The following is a 21472-nucleotide window of genomic DNA, read 5'->3' as shown; positions in this document are numbered from 1 at the left end:
CAGATTTCTTAAAGTCAGTTTTCCCATTAAAGGACACAGTTCTAACCAGTTTTCTTAGTTTATTAGTCTTTGTATGTTAGTGTATGGGAAACTGGTAATCACAGCCTGAACCTCTGATTAACCAGCTGAGGCAAGTGTTGGGTCAGCTGTGGGAGCACAGGTGAAGGTAATTCAGCTGTGCTTCCAGAAGGGGTGGAGCTTGACTCCACCTCTCCTAGACTTCATTTAAGGGCTGACCACCACGATGGCAGCAACTCTGTTGAGTTCGCTCCTTTGTGGAGATTGGGTGACCAGCTTCAGCATTTTCCAGCTAGACTGAAGGCATCAGTTTTGGTTGAGTTTTTCCTACAGATAACCTTTGGCTATCTATTACCACCATTTTTTTTTTTTTTTTTTTTAAAATTGTTTCCTACCTTACAGTTAGGAACTCAGTTCTGTGGATTTGTAGGAATGAGGAATGGATAACCTCCACTGTCATTAATGTGTTAACATGTTTACCTATTAATGTCTAGTAACTTTTTTTTTTCTTTTTTTTCTTGTTCCCTAACTTGTGAATAGATTGGAAGTCACAAGAAAAAGCGTCACCACAACATGGGAACTCTTGTTGTTCTGTGGAAAACTTGAACTGGTGTGTTTTTGATCCATAAAATGGTATACTGCTTCGGGGCACTTTTAGAAACAATGTTAGCATTCTGTTCATGCAACGCTTAGGGCAGTATTTGGGTGCTCTGCCTTGGCCACTTTGAAGTACTTCAGAGCTTGTCAAGAATTTCAGAATCAGTCAGGAAGGCAAGGGGAATCCTGATTTCTTCTTAAGCTATGAGTCTGCTTGCTGCTCTGCTCAGAACAGTGTGGAACCCAGAATTTGGAAGGGCTGCTTTACCCTTGCCATTATCTGTGCCTACAGCAAATGAGATCTATATAGCAAATGCTTTCTCAGTGCAGAGGTGGTGGTGATGGTTGGTATAAACTACTGCAATTCCAATACTTGTGCGATCACTACAAATCTGAACATTTTAAAAAATATTTCAAGATTTTTAGCACTTTGCTAAAGCAAAAAATGTATGAAAGTAAGCAAAACTACATTTGTAATAGTGAGGTTGCAGTTTGTACAGCAGTGGTTCCTGCTGAGACTGAAAGATCTCAGAAAGTGTCTTAAATAACTGAGCAGCTGTAGGAAAAGAATAGGAAAAGCTTCAGAAGACAGGATTTGAATGTAATGTGGTATGGTCTTAGGATAGTGATTAATTCAGAAAAAAACATGCAGCCCAAATACTGTTAACAGATAACAGTCTGTATGTAATGCTAGAAAAAACTTTCAAATTTCTCTGTTCTGTAGGACATTTCACTGCAAAAGTACATTGCAAGGAATCATGTTGAGGCAAGCAGTTGTTCAGTGGAAGATTTTTTTTTTTTTTTTTTTTTTTTTTTTTTTTTTTTTTTTACAGTTTTATTAAAACAACTAGGAATGTACATTTGCTGACTTGTAGTTTCAGGACTGTAGCTCTCAGACAGAGAAATGGAGAACATCCCTGGAAAGTGGAAAAACAATTGTAACAAAAAAGCCCAGCAAAGCTAATTGGATCATAAAGCACAGGTTCATAACATAGTGAACAACAAGCACTAATTTCTCTTATTTCTTGGGTATTCTAACAGCTTGGTAATATCCTTTCCTATTACCCATTACCAGGGAAAGACAGCTCTCCACACATCTCCACAGCAGGCAGGATAGCAGAGGCAATGGCTGTCAGTAGTGATGCAATCTTAATAGCCAGATTAACCCATTCCATTACTGACCACTTAACTGGTGCAAAAAGGTTGCACACAGTGGCATCATTAACTGCATTTATATAGCTGTCGTCTCTGCTTTGACATGTATAGATATATTGTTTTTGTCTTTCTACTCCACAATGGATGTTGATCTTGCTTTGCCTTACCAGTAGTGAAAGTTAGCATAACAGGGTGGAAGTAATTGTTAACAAAGGCTAAAACTGACTTCAGCTAATTCACAAGATTCTTCATAAAACTAGGCATCATGGACGCTGTTTTCTACATCTGAATACATCACAGTTCTGCTTTGCTTTCTCAAATGAATCCAAACTCAGCTTCTTGATGTGTGACTAATTCTGTTTCCCCTCGCTATTTGGAGTTTAAGTAATCAGATTAACCATTAGCCACTTTCTATTCCCTAGAAAGGAACTTGTTTCAGGTGCTTGTCTAATGATGAAGTTATTAAGGAAACATTTTTACTCTGAGGCACTTATCTACTGGAATTTTATTTCAACAGATATATATATATTTAAGGTTGTGGTATATAAGGAGCTTTAAAGCTATTGGCTTTAAATTTCAAATAGCAAATTTAATCTTTGCAAAGGTGCTGAGTTCTGTGAAACTCTGTGCCATTGTTTAAATTTTTGCTGAGGGATAATAATAAAAAAAAAAAGCCAGGTTTTTACTATGATGTGCAGTGGGAGACAGCGTAAGAAGATTTCTGGTTAATATGCATTAAAAGGAGTATTAGCTCCAGGTTAGTAAATCATCTGAGCTAGTTGCATTCCTGTATAAAGCATCTCATTTGAGCATTTAAAATGCGTCAATAAGGAAAAAAAAATTCTACAGTCACCTTCTAGCTTCACAAAAAAAGACTAAATTCTATTAACAGTTAAATTTAAAAAGAAGTATTCAAGTCCCAAAATCCCTAGGAGGAAATATATTTATCATGAACTAATTGGATCTCTTGCATATGGAATATAACTGAGATGTTTAACTTGTTTACGTGCAGATTTTTAGTATCTGATACTATTGTTCATAAGGTTATTGTAATCCTGAGTCAGAGAGCCTGGTTCTCCTGTTCAAGCCATAAGGATTTAGGTTTCTTAAACTTTTTACACTCTATGTTCATAAAAAGCATGCCAGTCAGTGTGGAAGCAGGCATCTATTGAGCGTCCAGGACAGACAGACTTCCATGTGCTGTACTCATTAACCAAAAATCATTTTGAGAAGCAAGAATAAAGGCAGAAATATTAATCCTGTGCCCTTTACTCTGTGGATAATTATATCCTCAGGGTAACATTCAATTTATTCTTCATTAGCAGGCTGAATGCTGTTTCTGCACTTGGAGAGATATTAAATAGCCTGTGTAGGTGCAGTTTTGATTAGCATAATCGTTGCACTAGTGATGGAGAAATTATCTTCAAAAGATAGATGTGTCATTCATAAAAAATCTGATGCGGGGAACAGATGCACAACTGCAAGACTGTACAGGGATATGACACACACACATTCTTAAGCTGACATTGCTTTTCCATGTATCAAAATCACAGGACGCTCAATGCAGGAAGTTACATGGCCCAACCTCCTGCTCTGGGCTAGGCTAAATAGAAAGTCAGATCAGTTTCGTATTCAGCTGAAGTAGAATTCAGAAGTCAATCGTCATTTAAGAAATGGGTGTCTAAAAGTGTTTCCTACAAGAATGCCCTTTTCACCTACAGATAGAAGAGGCCAATCCATTTTCATGACTGTATGACTTATTGTCATTCCTTTGGCTCTGCATAAGGAACTCTAAGACATGTTGGGAAATTCATATTTTCTGACAGCATTTTAAGTGGTCAAAAGGAAACCAGAGAGTTCAAGCATATCTTTTATTTTGGAGCTGATGGTTTCAAGAGTTTAAAAATTTTATAATGAATGGAGTACTTTTTATGTGGAAGCCATTTCAGAGTAGAAGTTTTCTATATTAACTCCCCTACTGGAGCTTACAAACATTTTTAAGCTGTCAAAATACATGAATAATTGGTACTAAACCAGTGTACCATACCAATATTCAGTCTTTTCTTCTCTCTACTTACTAACAGATTTTCTTAATTTATACTACTAAGAAGAAATACATGTAGTCCCAAAGCTATAGGCATAGACTTGAATATATTTTTCCAACTTTTAAAATTACTTCTATTGATTTTCATTATGATGCCTATTATACTGCTACTAACTATATTTGTTAAAAATAAAAATCAGAGCAGCACAGAAATATATAAAAGAAATCTGCTTTTCAATACATAAATGACTTTTAAAAAGCATATAATAAATTAAGTTTTAAGGGCAACCTCTACTTTCCTGAAGGGCCTTCCACTGTTGGATCAAATCATTTGCCTGGCCTGGATTTTTTCCACCCTCTCCATAATGTCTGTAGGGGACTTACATGGAATATTTGGCATGGGTTCACCATATTGTAGCATAGCAATTAGCTGGCATTTTATCTGGGGGAAGTAAAGGCAGAGAAGTAACTTCTTTTAAGGTGTGGACATTAGCATTAAGTCAAGTGAAATACATTGAGACCAGCTATAAAAACCTTGCTGAATATACTTAGAAAAACCTTTTCATGCTTCAAGATGTTTCAGACCTAGCACCAAATGTTAACTCAGTATTTGCTGTAAATCAAGAGAATTGGAAGCTTTCAGTCCTGAAGTAAGGAGGTACTTTGAAGTTCTATAATTTAAAGACGGAATCATACCCAGAAAACAGAATAAAAATATCGTTTAATTATAGTTTAAAAAAAAAATATCAGTGGAAAAATCATCAAATGTATGTTTATGAGATTAAAACACACTTAGAGATGGACTGATCTTCAGAGAAAATCTTTTGTAGGATTCTGATATTTAAAAAGTGTCACCAAGGCTGCAGGAAGGAACATCAATCTGAACTGAGTTCAGTACCAGAGGATTCTTGTGTCATCTAATCTCTCATTCCTAACTACATTAGAATAAATTTAGAAAGAATGTGGAGCTAATGTTATCACTGTTTCTGAGTGATAAAAGTTCATTTGGATCTTATGCCCTGCCCGTCTAGTGATAGCCTGTTATTAAATCACTAGCTATGGTCATTTCCTTTAATTCTTCATCTTTTATCTCCTTTTGGAATAACTTAACCCAAAAGTTTGGACTTTGAAACAAAAAAAGGTTCAGTGCCCAGCAGTAAGGGCTACAAAAGTGCATTATCATCACTCTGGCTCTGACTGTATATGTTTTCTATGTTTCCTCTGAGGAACAAGCTATCAGTTTTTGCCTTTTATGTATGCAAAACGTAGCAAAATGTAGTCTTTATCCACGAAAGGAGTAGTTACTGCTAAGGAGTTTCATACCTCTTTGCGGTCAATGCATTATGATTTCCAAATGCATGACATTCATGTGTCACTTTTGTCTCCTCAGGGTGCAAACCATTTTTTGTTTGAAACAGTTTCAAGTATTAACAGTTCTTAGTGCAGAATGATTCTATTTCCTTTCATTAATTGAACAGGTGTAGGGAGAAGGTTTGAAGCAATGATATTTGAAATTATAACATTGTACTCTCACTTTCATGACCCAGAGGCTTTATAATTCTTCAGCAAATCTTCCAATTGCTACTTTTTCAATACCTTACATCCTAGCCCATCCAAGAGGCAAATTTGATCTAATGACTACATAAATGGGAGAGAAAAAAATAATTGTTGAAACTATTTGATGACACTTCAGCAACCCTAACCACCTTTATTTGAGAATATTGGTTGTGCCCCTGTCACTTCAGAGAGAAAAGATGTCCTGTTACTGATTAGATCAATTTGGAAACTATCAACCTCAATTTTCTAGCAACATAGAAACTTAATGCTTTCAAATAATACTACAGAATGAGTTGCAGTTCTGAAAATTGATAGTTGTGGTGGTCTTGATAGAAACCTTGATGGCATGCTGCACATAGAAGACAATACAGGAAGGTTTACAAAGCCAATAGAGCGTAGATGGCAAATATGCTGATTTTGAAAACTAAGAATAGGAACAGAGAACTGTTTAAATGAGGTGATGCACAAAGATCCAGCAATTTACTAAGCATGGGATCCTAACATCTTAAAATTTGTTTGAAGCAGAAGTCGACACAGTTGACTTAATCTTTGCATAACTGAAGTATAACTTCAGTACGCTTCAGTACTCAATTCACTTGAATGAACAGTAAGGAGAGATTTCAGTGGCTGTATTTTCTGCATTAAAAAAAGAAAGAGGAAATTCACCCTTATATCTTTCAAATATTTTCTGTGAAGTAGTTATAATATATGAATAATGGGGCAAAAGTCTTTTATGGCATAGTTTGTATACTTGGTTATATACCATCTTGTTTTCCTGTAATATGAGACATTATGTAGCAAAACTGAAACTCTCCTAAATAATACTAGAATATTTCTCTAATAACATGAGAACAATTTCTCTTTTCTAATCTAATACCCTTTTGAAAATAAAACTACGATCATTAGCTTCTGTCTGGAAAATTTCAGGACATTGAATAAGCCTGAGAAATTCAGAGCCAAGGAACGGCTCCAGCTGCTCCTTGCTACTTTCATTGGAGAATAACCTCATTGTGAATGTAACATAATTCAGAACAAAGTCATAGTAATTCCAAAAATGGCTTCAGTGAGCATTTGATCAGTGTTTAAAATATGTATATTAAAGGCTGCTCTGAAACTATTGCCTTCTACTTGTATCCATGGAAACAAAAACGGATACAAGGAGAAAAATAACGCTATTTGACAGAGCAGATTCTCAGCTGCAAAACACTAATATTCAACACAGTCATCAGCCTTAGCTGTGCTGTTTCACCAGTGATGAACAAGAGCCTGCATGCTGTGCCTGTGAGAATCTGCATGACTGGCTGGAGCATGGCTTGTCTTTCACTTTGCTGTCAGTATTACTGAAAAACACCACCCACCACATCACTGTAGTTACACCCACTATTTGGTTAATGAATGTTGTTGGATGCCATTCTTTCTCACTTGGAGGAATTCAGTGATACACCTTTGCTTATACACTTTCATGTCAGACTGTCCCTCTGCTGCCATCTGTTTCACAGCAACAAAATGTGGTGGAATACTGGTGGGAAGTTTCATCCACTACTGCCGTACTACCAACATCCACATCTGATGTTGTGGACCAACATAATAAGATAGGAGGTGTTACTTTCAGAGTAGCATTCATCTGTCACCACTGTAGTAATAGAAAACAGTGTGAGAAGCACAAAAACCCAGGTACGTTTAATACACCAAGAGTTTTGTATGCACTGTGATGTGCTTCTTTAGATGACTTCCTGCACATAGAGAATCCCTTACCGCATATGAAAGGAAAAATACCAATACTCCACAGAAAACTGAAATAGCAAGGAATAAAAGCTTATACCTCAGTCACAAATATGGTGCACCAGGAAGTTTTGAGAGGTAGAATAGGGTAGGCTGTTGAATTTCCTTAAAATTGAAAAATGTATTTGAGTTTTAATGCACCAGAGAGCTGGGAGTCAGCATCTGACCTATAATGTCTTCTAGACAGTTACAAGATTTGCAACATATTTCTTTCTCAAGAGGTTAAGCTGAAGGAATCTTTATGGTTGTAATAAAAAACATTTTTAGGAGAGGATCAAAGAAAGAGCCAGCAGTGAATCTCCAGTTCAAGAGGGCTCCCTGTTAATGCAAACCGAGAGAGGCAAGATCTCCTTTGGGAAGAAAATGGAAAAGTTTTCGGAATCACCAATTGTGTGACTCTTTATCCCAAGCTCATCATTCATGTCTCCCACACAGGACAGAGAAACTGGAGAGCACAATGCTGGTGACTGATTGGTGGTGGTGTAGCTGCTCCTTTTGCAGAGCTACCTGCCTATAATGCTTATGAGCAGATTAATCATTTAAATGATGATATTGAAGATAAGGTACAAGATTTTTAGGACTTTTATTTACAAATGACTTGAATGAAAGTAACAGGCTTTATTCCAATGTCTAGCAAAACTATTATCCTGAGTGTTAGTAACTATTTTTCTACATAAAATCCTCTATAGATTCCTTAGTTGAAGTATATACTTTCATTCTTGCTCTCGGTTATGTTTTCATTGATGGAGCAGTGTAAGCTTTTCTGTCTTGTATCTACTTTTTGATGTTCAAGGAATTAGAGCAACCTTGTAAAAGACGCACAGTATTTTCTGGTAGAGAGTCTGTATGCAGCCTAATGATTGTACTTCCTATTGACTTCTATATTGTCACTAAAAGTCTGATACATCCTTATCAAATTGGAGAAAAACAAAACAAAACCAAAAATAGCATTTCCCAGAAGAATTTTAACATTCTTAAGTGTTGTTTGTGCTAATAGTTTGATATTTCTGTGCCCTTCGGTTCTCTGATGACCTTAACATAAGTGATATGGAACATGTGACTCTTCTTCAGGTTTCATTCTTAAATTACAGTTCTACGTGCATATGAGTCTCTTTTTTTGGCATTCTTAACTACACTTGAGAGATGCCCAATACAAAATAGAGGACCAAAAATATTTATAAACATATATTGTAGTTAAGCATAATTTGTTCCACAGAATCAGAGAGCACTGCATTGCAGTACCTTCCTGAAGTCTTTAGAGGGAAAAAATGAACTTTTAGTTTTTATGACGTGGGCTTTATGTCAGTGTTCCTGAAGATGTTAATAGTGTGCTTTGCCAGCTAGGTACTTCTAAAGTATTACTGAGGAATCAACAGAAGATTCTCAAAAGCTTTCTAGCTCTAATACAAAAAATACTAAAGCTGTTTCTGGAAATGTATCCCTAGAGAAAAGCTATAAAGTGAAGCTAATAGAAAAATGCTGGCCACTTTTTTTGCTTTTGCTGATGTGCAGGTGTTTTAGCTGCTTCTTCAGAAATATATTCCCAATATTTTTTCTTGGCCCCAAATTCAAATAAAACACCAATGTAGTCAATAAAGAGATTTCTATGGGCTGGAGAAGAATATCATAACTACAGAAAGTTAGACTTGTGGTTGTTTTATTTTCCTACATATTTAATTCCTGTCTACAACCCCTTTCTAAGAAGTTATACATTGCTTTAAGGCTTCAGGATTCATTTCAGAAAGGAAGTACTCTTTCATAACTGCTGAATTTAACATAAAGGGTGAAGAAGATGCTTTGCTTGGAATCATCAACTTCAAATAAGTGAAATGAAAAAGCAACAAACCAAAACACAACAGCCTTTTCTGGAATATTTGTATATATTTTTTTAAATAGATGGAATGGAAAGTAGTACTATTTTACATATCAAGGGTTATGTTTCAGTATGGTTTTATGTTAGAAGAAGGTATGAAAGCAACAAGGTAAAATCTGGAAACAAGTGCAGTTTATGATATAAGAGAGGTGAGGAAATGGAAGGTTGGAATCCAAGGCATGAAAATAAATTGTTTAAAAAACTAATTTTCACCAGGCAGCAGTACTACTGTGTAAATCCAGAGCTAAAACAGACTGAAACTGAATGCAAGTTGGCATTCAAGGTTGTTGAATGCAATGCTTATTCATTCTGAGAGGGGGAAAAAGTCCATAACATGCAAGAAGGAGAAAGTAATTCTCATGTTTATATGGAATTTTCTTTATTTTGATTCTGCTCATTGTCGCTTGCCCCGTCACTGGGCACTGCTGGGAGTTTTTATTGGTGATGAAAGCTCATCTGGGAGAAAGTTGTTATTTTTAAAACATGATGCATATGAATCTTCATGGAGAAGCCAAATTGCAACTGCCCTAAGAAATTCATCAAAAAATTAACAGATATAAAAGAAATTAGCTTGTAGGAAGGGAATGTAGATATTTTTGTGTTAAAGAGACCCAGCTGTCTCTTCCTTAGATCACGTAAGCAATGTAAAATCTTTCAGCATTCTCGTTTCCAGGATGAATCATGTCAGGAACACAAGAAGCCTCAAACTCTCAGCAACAATGAAAATTAGAATGTTAAAAGAAATATTTTGAGATAAATGAACTGGAATTTTATGGGAAAAGCTTGTCTTGATAGAAAGTTCCTAGTCAGCATTCAGTTTGGGTTAATGTTGGTGTGCAGAACATATTTTGTCTGGATATTTGTTTCCCATACTTTATAATAAGAAGCTGAACCCTGCTTCCAAAAGGACCTGCTTGTTAGATACTTAAAAAAATGTATTTTTACTTACTAAAATTTTCTGTATTTTCACAAGGATGTCTGCAACCCCTTCAAATATTCATTCATACTCAACAACAGTGACAAGGAAATCACTTGCTGGTTACGTGTAAAGCACAACATTAATTTGAAAAAAAAAATAAATAATTGCATGATGTAAATTTAGATAGATTTTTCTTAGTTTATATAGTGCTTCCTTTCATAAGGAAATAAATGTTGTTAAGTTTGCTTGGAAATGTATGAATGGAATATGTGAAGATCATTCTGTCTGTAGAGGATTCTGTCTCTCTGCTCCTGTCTCTAAATAGGATACAAACCAAACAGGCCATGACAGCCTCTGAAGGATGCAATTAGTTTCAGCAGACTTTTGGATTTCCCCTCCATTTGATCATGATACACCTAATGTTATCTCCAAGGACTGAATAGTGAGGACTCTCTAAAGATCTGCTTTCCTAGAACTCTATTACAAGATAACACCAGAACAATGAGGTTTCAGAGTAGGATTTCCTTTGTTTATAATAGTCTATCTGATCTATAGGGGCTATCACAGAATGTATATAGCTGGTAGGTACACATACATTGTCAGTAGACAAAGTACCATTAGAGAGTGCTGAAATTTATGTAGATGCATCCTGCCTTTGCAGAACCAATTTAGTTTATAGTGTATATTATAAATAGATTCGTTGGTCCAGCTCTTTTCTATTTGCTCCATAGACAGGATGCTTTTTATAAGTGGTAAGCAGTGCCTTTGGGCTATATTCAGTAACACAAATCCAGACAAATATCGTTCACTGTATGTTTACTTATTCACTAACTTCAAAATATGGGGTCAGGGAAACATGTAAATTGGTTTAGTGCATCATTTCAAAATCTACAGGGCTCAGTTTTTGTATGAGCATGTCTATAAAAATTAGATATTTGGAGATGTATTTCAGCAGTTAACTGGGAGAAACATGGCTTTAAAGAGATGAAAATTAACCTTGCTATAGGTGAGTCAAAGATAGCTTTGATAACCTGGGACTCACTTATATGTGTACGGTTTCTGACCTTGCAGATTTAAAAGGCTATCTTGAATGCAAGTGTGGACCTTTTGATGTTTGCTCATATTTACTGCTTTCATATCAGTACCTCCCATCAGCTTCTAAGGATCTGAAATCCTGTTGCTGGAATGGCTTTACAGGCTGTTAAGCATTTTGCAGAATTAGGTGTTCTTTTTTTTTTTTTTTTTTTTTTTTTTTTTTTTTTTTTTATAGACAGTCAGCAACAGTCAAACACGTCTACTGTACTATCATACTCATTTTATGCATTAAAGGCCATCTGTCCATTCTTTTCATTTTTCTGGTTCTTGTGCTTTGTGTTAGCACTAGACAGGGCAAACTTAGTTCTGTCTTTTAACAATAGCTCAGTGCGTGATGATCGCTAAAGTGCTTTAAACCTTTTAGGTATTAATATTAAGTGGATTTACATTGAATAGGTCTGTCTAATGGATCAGCTTATTGTATTCTCTGACAAAGTCATCCACATGAAGAAAATGCTATTAACTGTACAGAATTCTAACTCTTCTTTGAAGATGAGCTCTTAATCTTTTCTTCTTTTGATGTTGATTATAAATTATGAGTATTCTGATCTCAGCTGCACATTAAGACTTAGAACTTTCTACCAGTTAATTCATAACTACCCTTATTCTTTTTTTCCCTTTTATTCTTAATTAAAGTTAACATTATTTCATTTCTTCTAATTTCCTAAGCTAATCTTTAAACACTTGCAGACTGAAAAACTAATTTTAGGAAAAAACTGAATAAGGTACTTTTGGTCCCTTTCAATATGTATTATCTAACTGGTTTAATGATGCCCTACTTCCCTCTAATTTTCACAGACTCAAAAAGTAAAAATGAAAGACATTACAATAGCTTGATATTGTCTTGTACTGTCTTATTTCCAGAAGCTGGTGAATTGCAAGAGATATCACACAATTAGCCAGCCTTCCCCAAAGTTCATCAAGTCATGAAAAGTTTTGTACCCAACACACAAGATGACCAGGATTTCAACAGTCCCAAAGTTTCAGGACTTCCTGAGTAAACAGGCGAATTTACGAATGTCCTCTAGTTAATCTTCCATTTCCTCTGCTGCCATGTATTCAAACATACTTTAATTCTGGTTTCTTCCAGTGTTGTATCTTTCTCAGAATCATTAGTTGCTGTTCCTATGATCAGTAATATCACAGGTTGCCTTGAGTATGAACATTATAAAAATATACATACACTGAGTGTAGAGAATAGGTCCTGCTTCAGGTGGAAATCTAAACCATTTTTACTAGAACAGTAATGGACTCAGCATACCTGCCCTCTTTCATCCATGAAGCTGTTGGTAATAAAAATGAAAGCAGAACAACTGCTCACTCAGCATTGTTTTTGCACTGTAAACTCAGTTGCTGAAAGGATCTAGGTTAAAGTGCAGAAAGTTTTAGTTCAGTGTATGTTAAAGGATGAGAAACACAATATTTTCAGGGGTGCTCCTCAGTGCAAGTGCAGAAGAGGCATTCCTCTGTCCAGTCTGCTAGATGGAACTGATATGAACTTCCTGATGTGTTGCCATTCTTCCTATCTAAAATCATGCATGAAGACTTTAAAGCCAGGTTATACAGAAGACTTAAACACATCATGAAAAATACATAACTCTGTGTAAGGGACAATGAAACCTCCCTCAGCTTCTCAGCTGTGGGAGGTCTACATTATCTACTCAACCTGTTAAGCTGAAATCCAGAAGAAGTTTTGTAGAGAAAATGGCCACTGCATAAGGCAGTAAGCAACTGTTTAATGTAAAAGAAGAAAATAACCTATGAGAATGTATTTTGTGTAAAACATAATATATACCTTAATTCCATACTTTCTCTTACCATATACACATCCCTTTAAAGAAATGTTGGCAAATTTCTTAAAGAGTTATAACATCTTAATAATGTATACAAGCAGCCTCAAATAACTTCATGGTACTGTAGCCTTGGCCAGAAAATTTGGAGATAGATAGGTGTTTGAGTCGCTAAAGATGGAGAGAGAAGTTATTCATGTATTGGCTGAGACATCACCTGTGTCTTGGTAGAGAATGAAAATTAATCTCTGCAAGGAAAGAAGCATTGGTATCACTTTTCATTTTCTTATTGTATCTAGTCACAAAAATTTCTTGATCTCTGATTGAGACCCTCTGCATAGACAGATGTATGGATGGTGACTAGGAGTGTGCTATAATACAACTCTAATGTTGTTGAAAGACAAGTACTTTCTTTACCTGTACCAATTGAAGAAAATCTGTGAGATAAGAAAACCATCTCCCACCCAGGTTAACAACCATCCATTAAAAAGATTGTTAAAATCTATGTAATTTCTCCAAGATCTATATGGGAAGAAACTTAGGTCCTTTTCAAGTATTTTAATGAAAGCTTCACAGAAAATAGCACTAGAAGAAATAAACCACGACCTGGGATATAATCTCAATATAGAAGAAAACAGGGAGAGCTTCTACCCATACTACAAATTAAGCAGAGAGTTGCTCAACCCCAAATCTTTCATACTGCTGGGTGTTACTTTAAGTCAAGTAACCCGATCCTCTCTGCAATAAGAGCAGGAATCAATCCCCTTTTTTAATGGAAAAGATTTCAAGGTCTCAAATTTCATCCAAGAAGATGGTTACTGTCAAAAAGGTGAAGTTTTGATAGATCAGCTTTCAATTACCTATCAAACTTCTCTACTACCCTCTTAAAAAATAAAGCCCAACACTAGAAAACAACCGCTGTAACTTCCAAGTAGTTTCACTTGTGCTCTTACAGTAATATATAATTTACACATTCTCTTAACTCATCTTAGAATTTAATGCTGAACTCAGACAAACAGCAAGGACTATTAACTTTTATGACTATATAATGACTGAAACAAACCTCTAAATATGACCTCCAATTAAGATATGCTAATTAAGAGTAACATCCCAACTTTTGTGAAATTTGCCTTCCACTATTATCCAATTTATTTGCTGTCAAACTAGTGACAAAGTTTTAGAATTCTGACTTCCCAATGAAAAATATATATGTACAGAAAGCTCACACCTTGCTTCTCTTTTAAACTCATGCTAGTTTTCTTGAACTATACTTCAAACCCTTCAGCTTTGAAATATACTGTGATTTGACTGTTTTGGCACAAAATAGGCTATTTTAGACTGTGTATAATCAATAAATAAACAGATGTTAAACAGATGTTCCGTTAAGTAAGATTATTGCAATGAAAAGATGATAAATGAAAACGCTCACAGTAAAATTCCACAAAGAAGCAATCTCCAGAGAGAGAGAACCTTCCTTAGGTGGCAGTCAGTCCTTAAATGGGATATAGGAGAGGTGGAGCCAGGCCTTGGAAATTTGATGAATATGTATACGCTTGCTCTATAACTTTCTAACGCTCCTGTCTATCGGTGCACATGATAGGAGGAGTGATTCCCCCATGTGCCCAGAGCTGAATAAACACGTACCTGCTTTATAACCTAATTCTGGTTATAGAGTTTGATTCCGCAGGTCAGTTTTAACTAAAATTTCAGCTGTTTGAGTTACTGGCTCTACTGCCTGTAATGCAGAGTAGGCAGCCAATAACTATTTTTCAATCATACCGTATCTGTCTTCTGCTCCATGCCATACCTGGGACCAGAATCCAATAGGGGTCCGAACAGAACTCTGGTGTTGCCACAGGCCCCAGCCAAAGCCATCCTGAGTAACACGAACGTCCAAATCAGCTGGGAGGATTCCTGCAGCTGCTTTGGTGTCATAGGGACTGGAAATGCCCGAACCTTATCTATTACAGCACTGGGTAGTACTTTGGTTTCCCCTGACCAAACTACAGGAATTTTATGGAAAGGCCTGGACCTTGCACCTTCTGAGGATTTATAGCCCATCCTCTTTCCTGCAGATAGGTAGTTAATGAATCTGCTGCTTGTCCTACTGACTCCAATGAGTCGGATGTACACAGGAGATCATCAATATAATGATACAAGCTGACATTATCAGGTTTCTCCCATTTAGCCAGGTCACACACCACTAAACTGTGACAGTATATCGGCAAATGCACATACCCTTGTGGCAGGACCTGAAAGGTCCACTACCTGCCTCTCCATGTGAATGCAAACTGCTCCTGAGATTCTTCAGCATTTGGAATACTGAAGAATGCATTTGTCAAATCTAAAACACAATGGTAAGTTTTTATCTCTCTACTTAATGTGTCCATTAGGGAGGCAATATTGGGTATGTCTGCATGAATAGGCAGCGTGACCTCTCTAATCGACTATCATTCTCCATGTTCCATCTGACTTCCACACTGTCCGTATGGGGGAGTTATACTGGCTATGTCCAGGTCTTAGAATACCTACTTTTTCTAATTCCTGCTCTGTTCTTGATATTTCATTTTGCCCACCTGGGAGTCTATCCTTAGAATAGTAATCTGGCATGGTTTTGCCAGGCAAATACGCTCATGCTTTGCATGGCATCTCAATATTGCCTGCACTACCTGGACACTAGTATGCCTTTGTCGAAGGTGAACTCAACCACAGTTGTCTGGAGAGCCAGACTCCATAGGATATCTATGCCGAGAATATATTCAATATCTTCAATATATATTTTTGCAAATTGGACACCAACTCAAGTGAGATACTGAACATTTGTTTTCATGAGACCCTTATGGGCCCCATTTGAGGACTCCATACAGGTGGCCTCTTGGTTTTAACTACTGGAAGCACCTCTGGTTCCTCTATTACTCAAATACTGCATCTGGTGCGCAGACACTCTGTCTCCCCCACATCAGTTATTAATTGGGTGGCCTGTTGAATCTCAGCCTTGGAGGCCACCAAGTGGTTTAGTATGGAGACTAAGGTTCCATATAGATGGGAAGGGATCTGTTGTAAGATTAAGTCTCACATACCTGCCATAAACCTTACCATATCTAGGCTGTATAATGTATCCTCATATATCACTTCTCTTATGCCCAGCACACAAATATGATTTTGAAGGTCCTACATGGAAGATCATAATCCCGTGTTTCTAATGGAATGTCTGATTTATTTGGCCAAACCATGTGTCATGCTGCCATTAACCAGTCTACTATCAAATGGTTCTCACTGGTGTATTGAACAGCAGCATACAATATCTGCCTGAGGGCAGAGTGTACCATCATGGTGGCCAGCTTTGATACTTCCAGCCCATTAACCATGACACCTGCCACCCTTGAATCCCATAATCGAAGTAACCATGTAGGTACACTTTCTGTTGACTTCTGCTGAAATCACTGCACCATATCCATTAGTTCTGTTGGTATATATGGTCTAGCCATTAAATGTAAATGTATTTGGGCAGGGGGCACCCCTGCCAGTCTATCTTGTACCTACTTTGTCTTTTGGGTTATAATAGGATGGAGTTCCAAGGAATCAGTCATAAGTGCATCTTCTAAAACTGATTTAGAGGTTTTATTTTCCTGTTCAACCAGGTCTGTCATTTCAGAGGTGCAGTTATTATCTATTGAAATATTGTGGACCTGGCCTATCGGGGAATGTAAAATTGGTCTTTTCCCTGTTAATATGCTAAGTTTCTGTTCCAGTTTTTCAATGTGATCTTTCAACAACTGACTTTCACTTTCTAAGGTGTCAGCTCTTATCTCAGCTTGATTTAAGGCATCTAAGAGTGGCCATACCACCATAGAGGCAGCTAACTGCCATTCTTTTGTAGTCAGAATGTCCTTGTCTAATCCTTGAAAATATTCCACCATGCAGAATGGGGAAATACTCCCCATAACCTGCAGGGGACCACATTTTTCTACTATGGTTGTTAGTTGGTAACAGGGAGAACCCAGAAAACCTGCAATCTGCCCGGGGATCATTTTTGTCTAAGGGGGTGATGCTCTCCCCCCTGATCCGTTTATAGATGTTCCACAAAAAAGACATTAGATATATTTTAGTCTATTTGGCCTGCCTGGCTCACCAAATGTACAATCAGTAGGTAAACATATAGTTGGTTAAGTAAGACTATTGTGATGAAAAGATAATCAAGAATAAATGATAATGCTCATCAGCATTGAAGGCTTGCAGTAAAGCCCCACAAAGGTGCAATCTCCAGAGAGACCCTTCCTTGGCAGCTGACTCATTGCTTGCCTCAGGTGGTCAATCAAAGGTTCGGGCCATAATCAAGAGTTCTCATACAGACAGATAAATCACCTAAATTTCTGCCTTCTACCATTCAAGGCTACAGACAAGCTGTTACAAATATCTGCATAATTCAAAATAGAGATGTTAACGTTAGCACATGCTAAAAATGGAGAAAATTATTTTTACTTTCTGTGAAGTATTAGTTTTGTACTGTCTTAGTTTCCTGAATCAGCTTATCGTACTGTCAGACAAATTCAAGAGATAGGGGAGAAAAAGCAGTAATAGCATAAGCCTGACAGGAGTGCAGAGTGAAAAGCAATGCTCCCTGGAGTGGTACCTTTATTAAATTAGCATAGACGTAATGTAACATATAAGTTTTAAGATAAATGGGATAGGTAACATGCTGAGTATATTTATTTGTCTCACTTATCTCTAAGAAAAAGGACAGATACTTTTTTCTGACTCTCTTTTAGATATCTGATGTTTCAGTTAGGTAAGAGGGAGCCCACTGTTTACTGAGCTGCATTGTGTCAGAAGGACTAATAACAATTACCCACTCCTTTGCTTATTATAACCATATTTAAGTTACATATTTCTTCATTTGGTTCAAGTCATGTCTCTTAGTGAAATACAGAAATAATGTGTTGTAGGCACAACATTCTCATGTCACTTCTGACTTCTTTTAACTAAGGCATCTAGTCATCAGGAGAACTTCACAGTTTATATTTCAGTCACGTATAGCGTTCCTGATATTTAAATATAACTACCTATACAAAGCATGCAAAAGAAGGAATATATTCAATTAGAGCACATTTGGTCAGCTGATGTATGTTTGTGTAGCATTTCTGTAAAAGTAATTTCTTTAAAATAAAGCTCAGCTTTCTCATTATATTTCTTCTGATACACAATCCTATATGAGGTATTTATGTATTTATTACACACAAAACTGAAGTCACTGGCTGTGGAAGCCTACAAACACATGCCTCACCTTGCCTCTGCTCCTAGTCCTGTCTCTGTGGTCATCAGTGGGTGACACTTGGGGTCTGGTCCGTGTGCCTGTAGGTCACACAAGTTGCCATGGCTGCCTCTCAGCCATCAAAACTACGGGCAGCATTGCCTTCCTTCAACTGTGGGATATCTTCTGAAGCTGTCAGAAATACATAGGTTGCTCTAAAAATGATGCCTTCTATTTATTTCTATGGAAACTACAAGAGATACAAAGAGCATGATAACACTATTTAGTGGAGCAAATTCTCAGCTACAAAACACTTACTTGACAGTCCCCACCATCAGCTGTGTTTTTTCACATGAAAAAGAGACTGCATGCTGCACTCACAAAAGTTTGCACCAGTGGACGTGACCCACTGTCAGAACTGCTGAAACGCAGCACTCACCGCTTCACTATGCTCACATCCACTCTTGGTTCCCGTAAGCACTCAGCAATTGATGAATGTCAGTGGGTGCCATTTTTCTTTGTCACATGGAGGAATTCAGTTCCACATCTTTGCTTTGAACAATATGCTTCCATGTCAGAAACTGTTCTGTCAGACTGTCCCTCTGCAGCTATCTGTCACACAGCAACAAAATGTAATGGAATGTTGGTGGAAAGGTTCAACTTCTACTGCCATCCCAACAGCGTCTACTTCTGTCACAGTGGGCCAAGATAGTAAAATAAGAGGCATAACTTTTGGAGCAGCCCTCATGCTTCCAAGTCTCCAAGATGTCAAGTCCTCTGTGCACACTGGCATTGCATAGCGTTCAATAAGATGGCAGCTGTGTTGCTGAAGTGAGGAGGTGCAACGGCCCCCCTTGAAAGTAGGGAAGAGAGAGACAGCTCTGGTCATGTCTGTCTGCCCTGTAATGCCGTGTACTCTGTCTATACTGCCAGCAGTGCTCTGTGTTGGTGCTCAGGTAACACTCTGGCCTGTCTGGCTACAAGCCTTTCTCTGTAGTGGCCATGCAGTGAGAAATGCAGACTGCGTGGTGTGCAGGCTCTGCTCCAGCTGCCCACACAGTACGCCTGCCTAGAGGCCTGCCTGTGGGAATGCTAGGAGGACTTGCCCTTTTGATCGCCGTGGTTGCCCTTTTGATCGCCGTGGTTCGCTGCTTCGGAGCTGCCCCTGGCAGAGCTGAGGCTGTTTATCGCGGGGTGTCCAGGGGATTCGCTCGGCTCTTCCCTCATCCAGGGACTTTCCGAGGTAGGAGCAGCCCGGCAGCTCGAGAGAGAGCGGCCCACGTGGAGGGGGCGTTCCCAGGCTACACGTGGAGGGGGCGTTGCCAAGGCAACAGCGGGATATTTAAACGGGTGCAAACCCGTCAGAGACCCTTTTGATCGCCGTGGTTCGCTGCTTCGGAGCTGCCCCTGGCAGAGCTGAGGCTGTTTATCGCGGGGTGTCCAGGGGATTCGCTCGGCTCTTCCCTCATCCAGGGACTTTCCGAGGTAGGAGCAGCCCGGCAGCTCGAGAGAGAGCGGCCCACGTGGAGGGGGCGTTCCCAGGCTACACGTGGAGGGGGCGTTGCCAAGGCAACGGCTCTCCACCCTCGCCTCTTCTTTAAAAAGCCTTGAGGAGGGCAGGGGCGAAGCCCCTGCTCACACGGAAGAAAAGGAACAACCTAGTCTCTGTGAAGTCTCTGCCCGCCAGAGACGGCTAGGAGGAGGCAGGGCTCGTGCACCTCTTGACTTCCTGTTTCAGCTGTGGTAAGTATTCTGCTTCAACATGGGTGCTCCCCGGCGAAAGGCTGCTGCCAGGAATACTGAGGAGGCCCAGACAAATACTGAGGAGGCCCAGACAAGGGTCCCAATCTCTCAGAAACGGGAGGCAGCAACCAAGAGGACTGCAGAGACCCAGACTGAGGTCCTGCACATGCCTCATAGGAAGGTTGCTGCCAAAATGTCTGCGGAAACACAGACTGAGCCCCCAACCCAAGATGCTGGAGTGCAGGTCTCTGGCTGTACTGAGTGCCAGAGCCTGGCCCTTGCAGTGCTGGGTGAGGGAGGCAGTGATTGTGTTCACTGCGACCAGGTGAACTACCTGCTCAGCCTCGTAGTTGACCTGAAGGAAGAAGTAGAGAGGCTGAGAACTATAAAAGAGTGTGAGAGGGAGATCGACTGGTGGTGTCAGTCCCTCTCAGCTTCAAGTTCTCAACACTCAGCCGAAGCTCCTAATGGAGCATGTCAGTCCCTGCCACCTCATACACAGGTGGTAAAGGGGAACCAGCCAGCAGGCAGCACTGCAGCGAGCCCCCTGTCCTCTCTTCCCCCCAGCAGTAATTTGAGAAAGGAGGAGGAGTGGAAACGGGTACCTGCTCGGCGGAAGGGGCATCCCCCACCCCGACCATCCTTGGCTCCCCAGGTGCCTCTGCAAAACCGGTTTGAGGCCCTGGAACTTGAGGGGGGGACTAGTGAGAGTGGGGAGACAGGTGCACCCCTGAAGTTGCCTCAGGTGAAGCGGTCACCCCGAAGCCTCAAGACTGCTTCTACACGTAAGAACAGAAGGGTGATTGTTGTAGGTGATTCCCTTCTGCAAGGAACAGAAGGCCCTATATGCCGGCCCGACCCTACCCGCAGAGAAGTGTGCTGCCTTCCTGGGGCACGGGTCAGGGACATTTCAAAGAAAATTTCTAGGTTGATTCAGCCTTCAGATTACTATCCACTTTTAATAATTCAGGCTGGCAGTGAGGAAGTTGGCAAGGAAAGCCTGAGGTCCATCAAGAAAGACTTCAGGGGAATGGGGCGAATACTTGAAGGAGCCGGAGTGCAGGTGATCTTTTCTTCTACGCCCGTGGTGTCAGGAAAAGGTACAGGGAGGATCCATAAAACCCATCTCTTAAATAGATGGCTTAAGAGCTGGTGCAGACACAAGAATTTTGGTTTTTTTGACCATGGGGCAATCTACACTGCACCTGGCATGATGGCTGCTGATGCACGCAGCCTGTCCCTGAGGGGTAAGAGGGTATTAGCTGAAGAATTAGCGGGTCTCATTGACAGGTCTTTAAACTAGGAACGAAGGGGGAAGGGGGCAAAACATGGGCTGCTGGGGTTGAACGGTTCATTCGAGGGATTGTACTGAACTCCGCGGGCAATGATTGCAAAGTGCAAAAGGAGGGAGTAGGGCAGGGGGATGCTGGGGATGCTGCTGTTCTAGCAGATCCTGGATCGCTTATGAAGGTGGTGAGACGGACAGCCCGGCTGAAGTGCCTTTATACTAATGCACGGAGCCTGAGTAACAAGCAGGAGGAACTGGAAACTGTGATGCACTCTGAAAGTTATGACATTGTTGCTATCACAGAAACATGGTGGGATGACTCCCACAATTGGGATACTGCCATCGATGGCTATAGACTCT

The 21472-nt window shown here is 39.2% G+C and overlaps 1 long non-coding RNA gene across 1 annotated transcript; it reads left to right on the top strand.

Moving 5' to 3' along the window:
• The first annotated feature begins 263 nt into the window (after nucleotides 1-263).
• LOC140251081 (uncharacterized) lies at nucleotides 264-7499 on the top strand. The gene is made up of 3 exons (XR_011903363.1): nucleotides 264-333; nucleotides 559-628; nucleotides 7421-7499. It is a non-coding gene; the product is annotated as an uncharacterized lncRNA (long non-coding RNA).
• The last annotated feature ends 13973 nt before the right edge of the window (nucleotides 7500-21472 follow it).

The sequence above is a fragment of the Excalfactoria chinensis genome, chromosome 4, assembly GCF_039878825.1.
Source record: "Excalfactoria chinensis isolate bCotChi1 chromosome 4, bCotChi1.hap2, whole genome shotgun sequence".
Taxonomy (NCBI): domain Eukaryota; kingdom Metazoa; phylum Chordata; class Aves; order Galliformes; family Phasianidae; genus Excalfactoria; species Excalfactoria chinensis.
The sequence above is the reverse complement of the archived record's forward strand: the minus strand, read 5'-3'. Positions and strand labels throughout refer to the sequence as shown.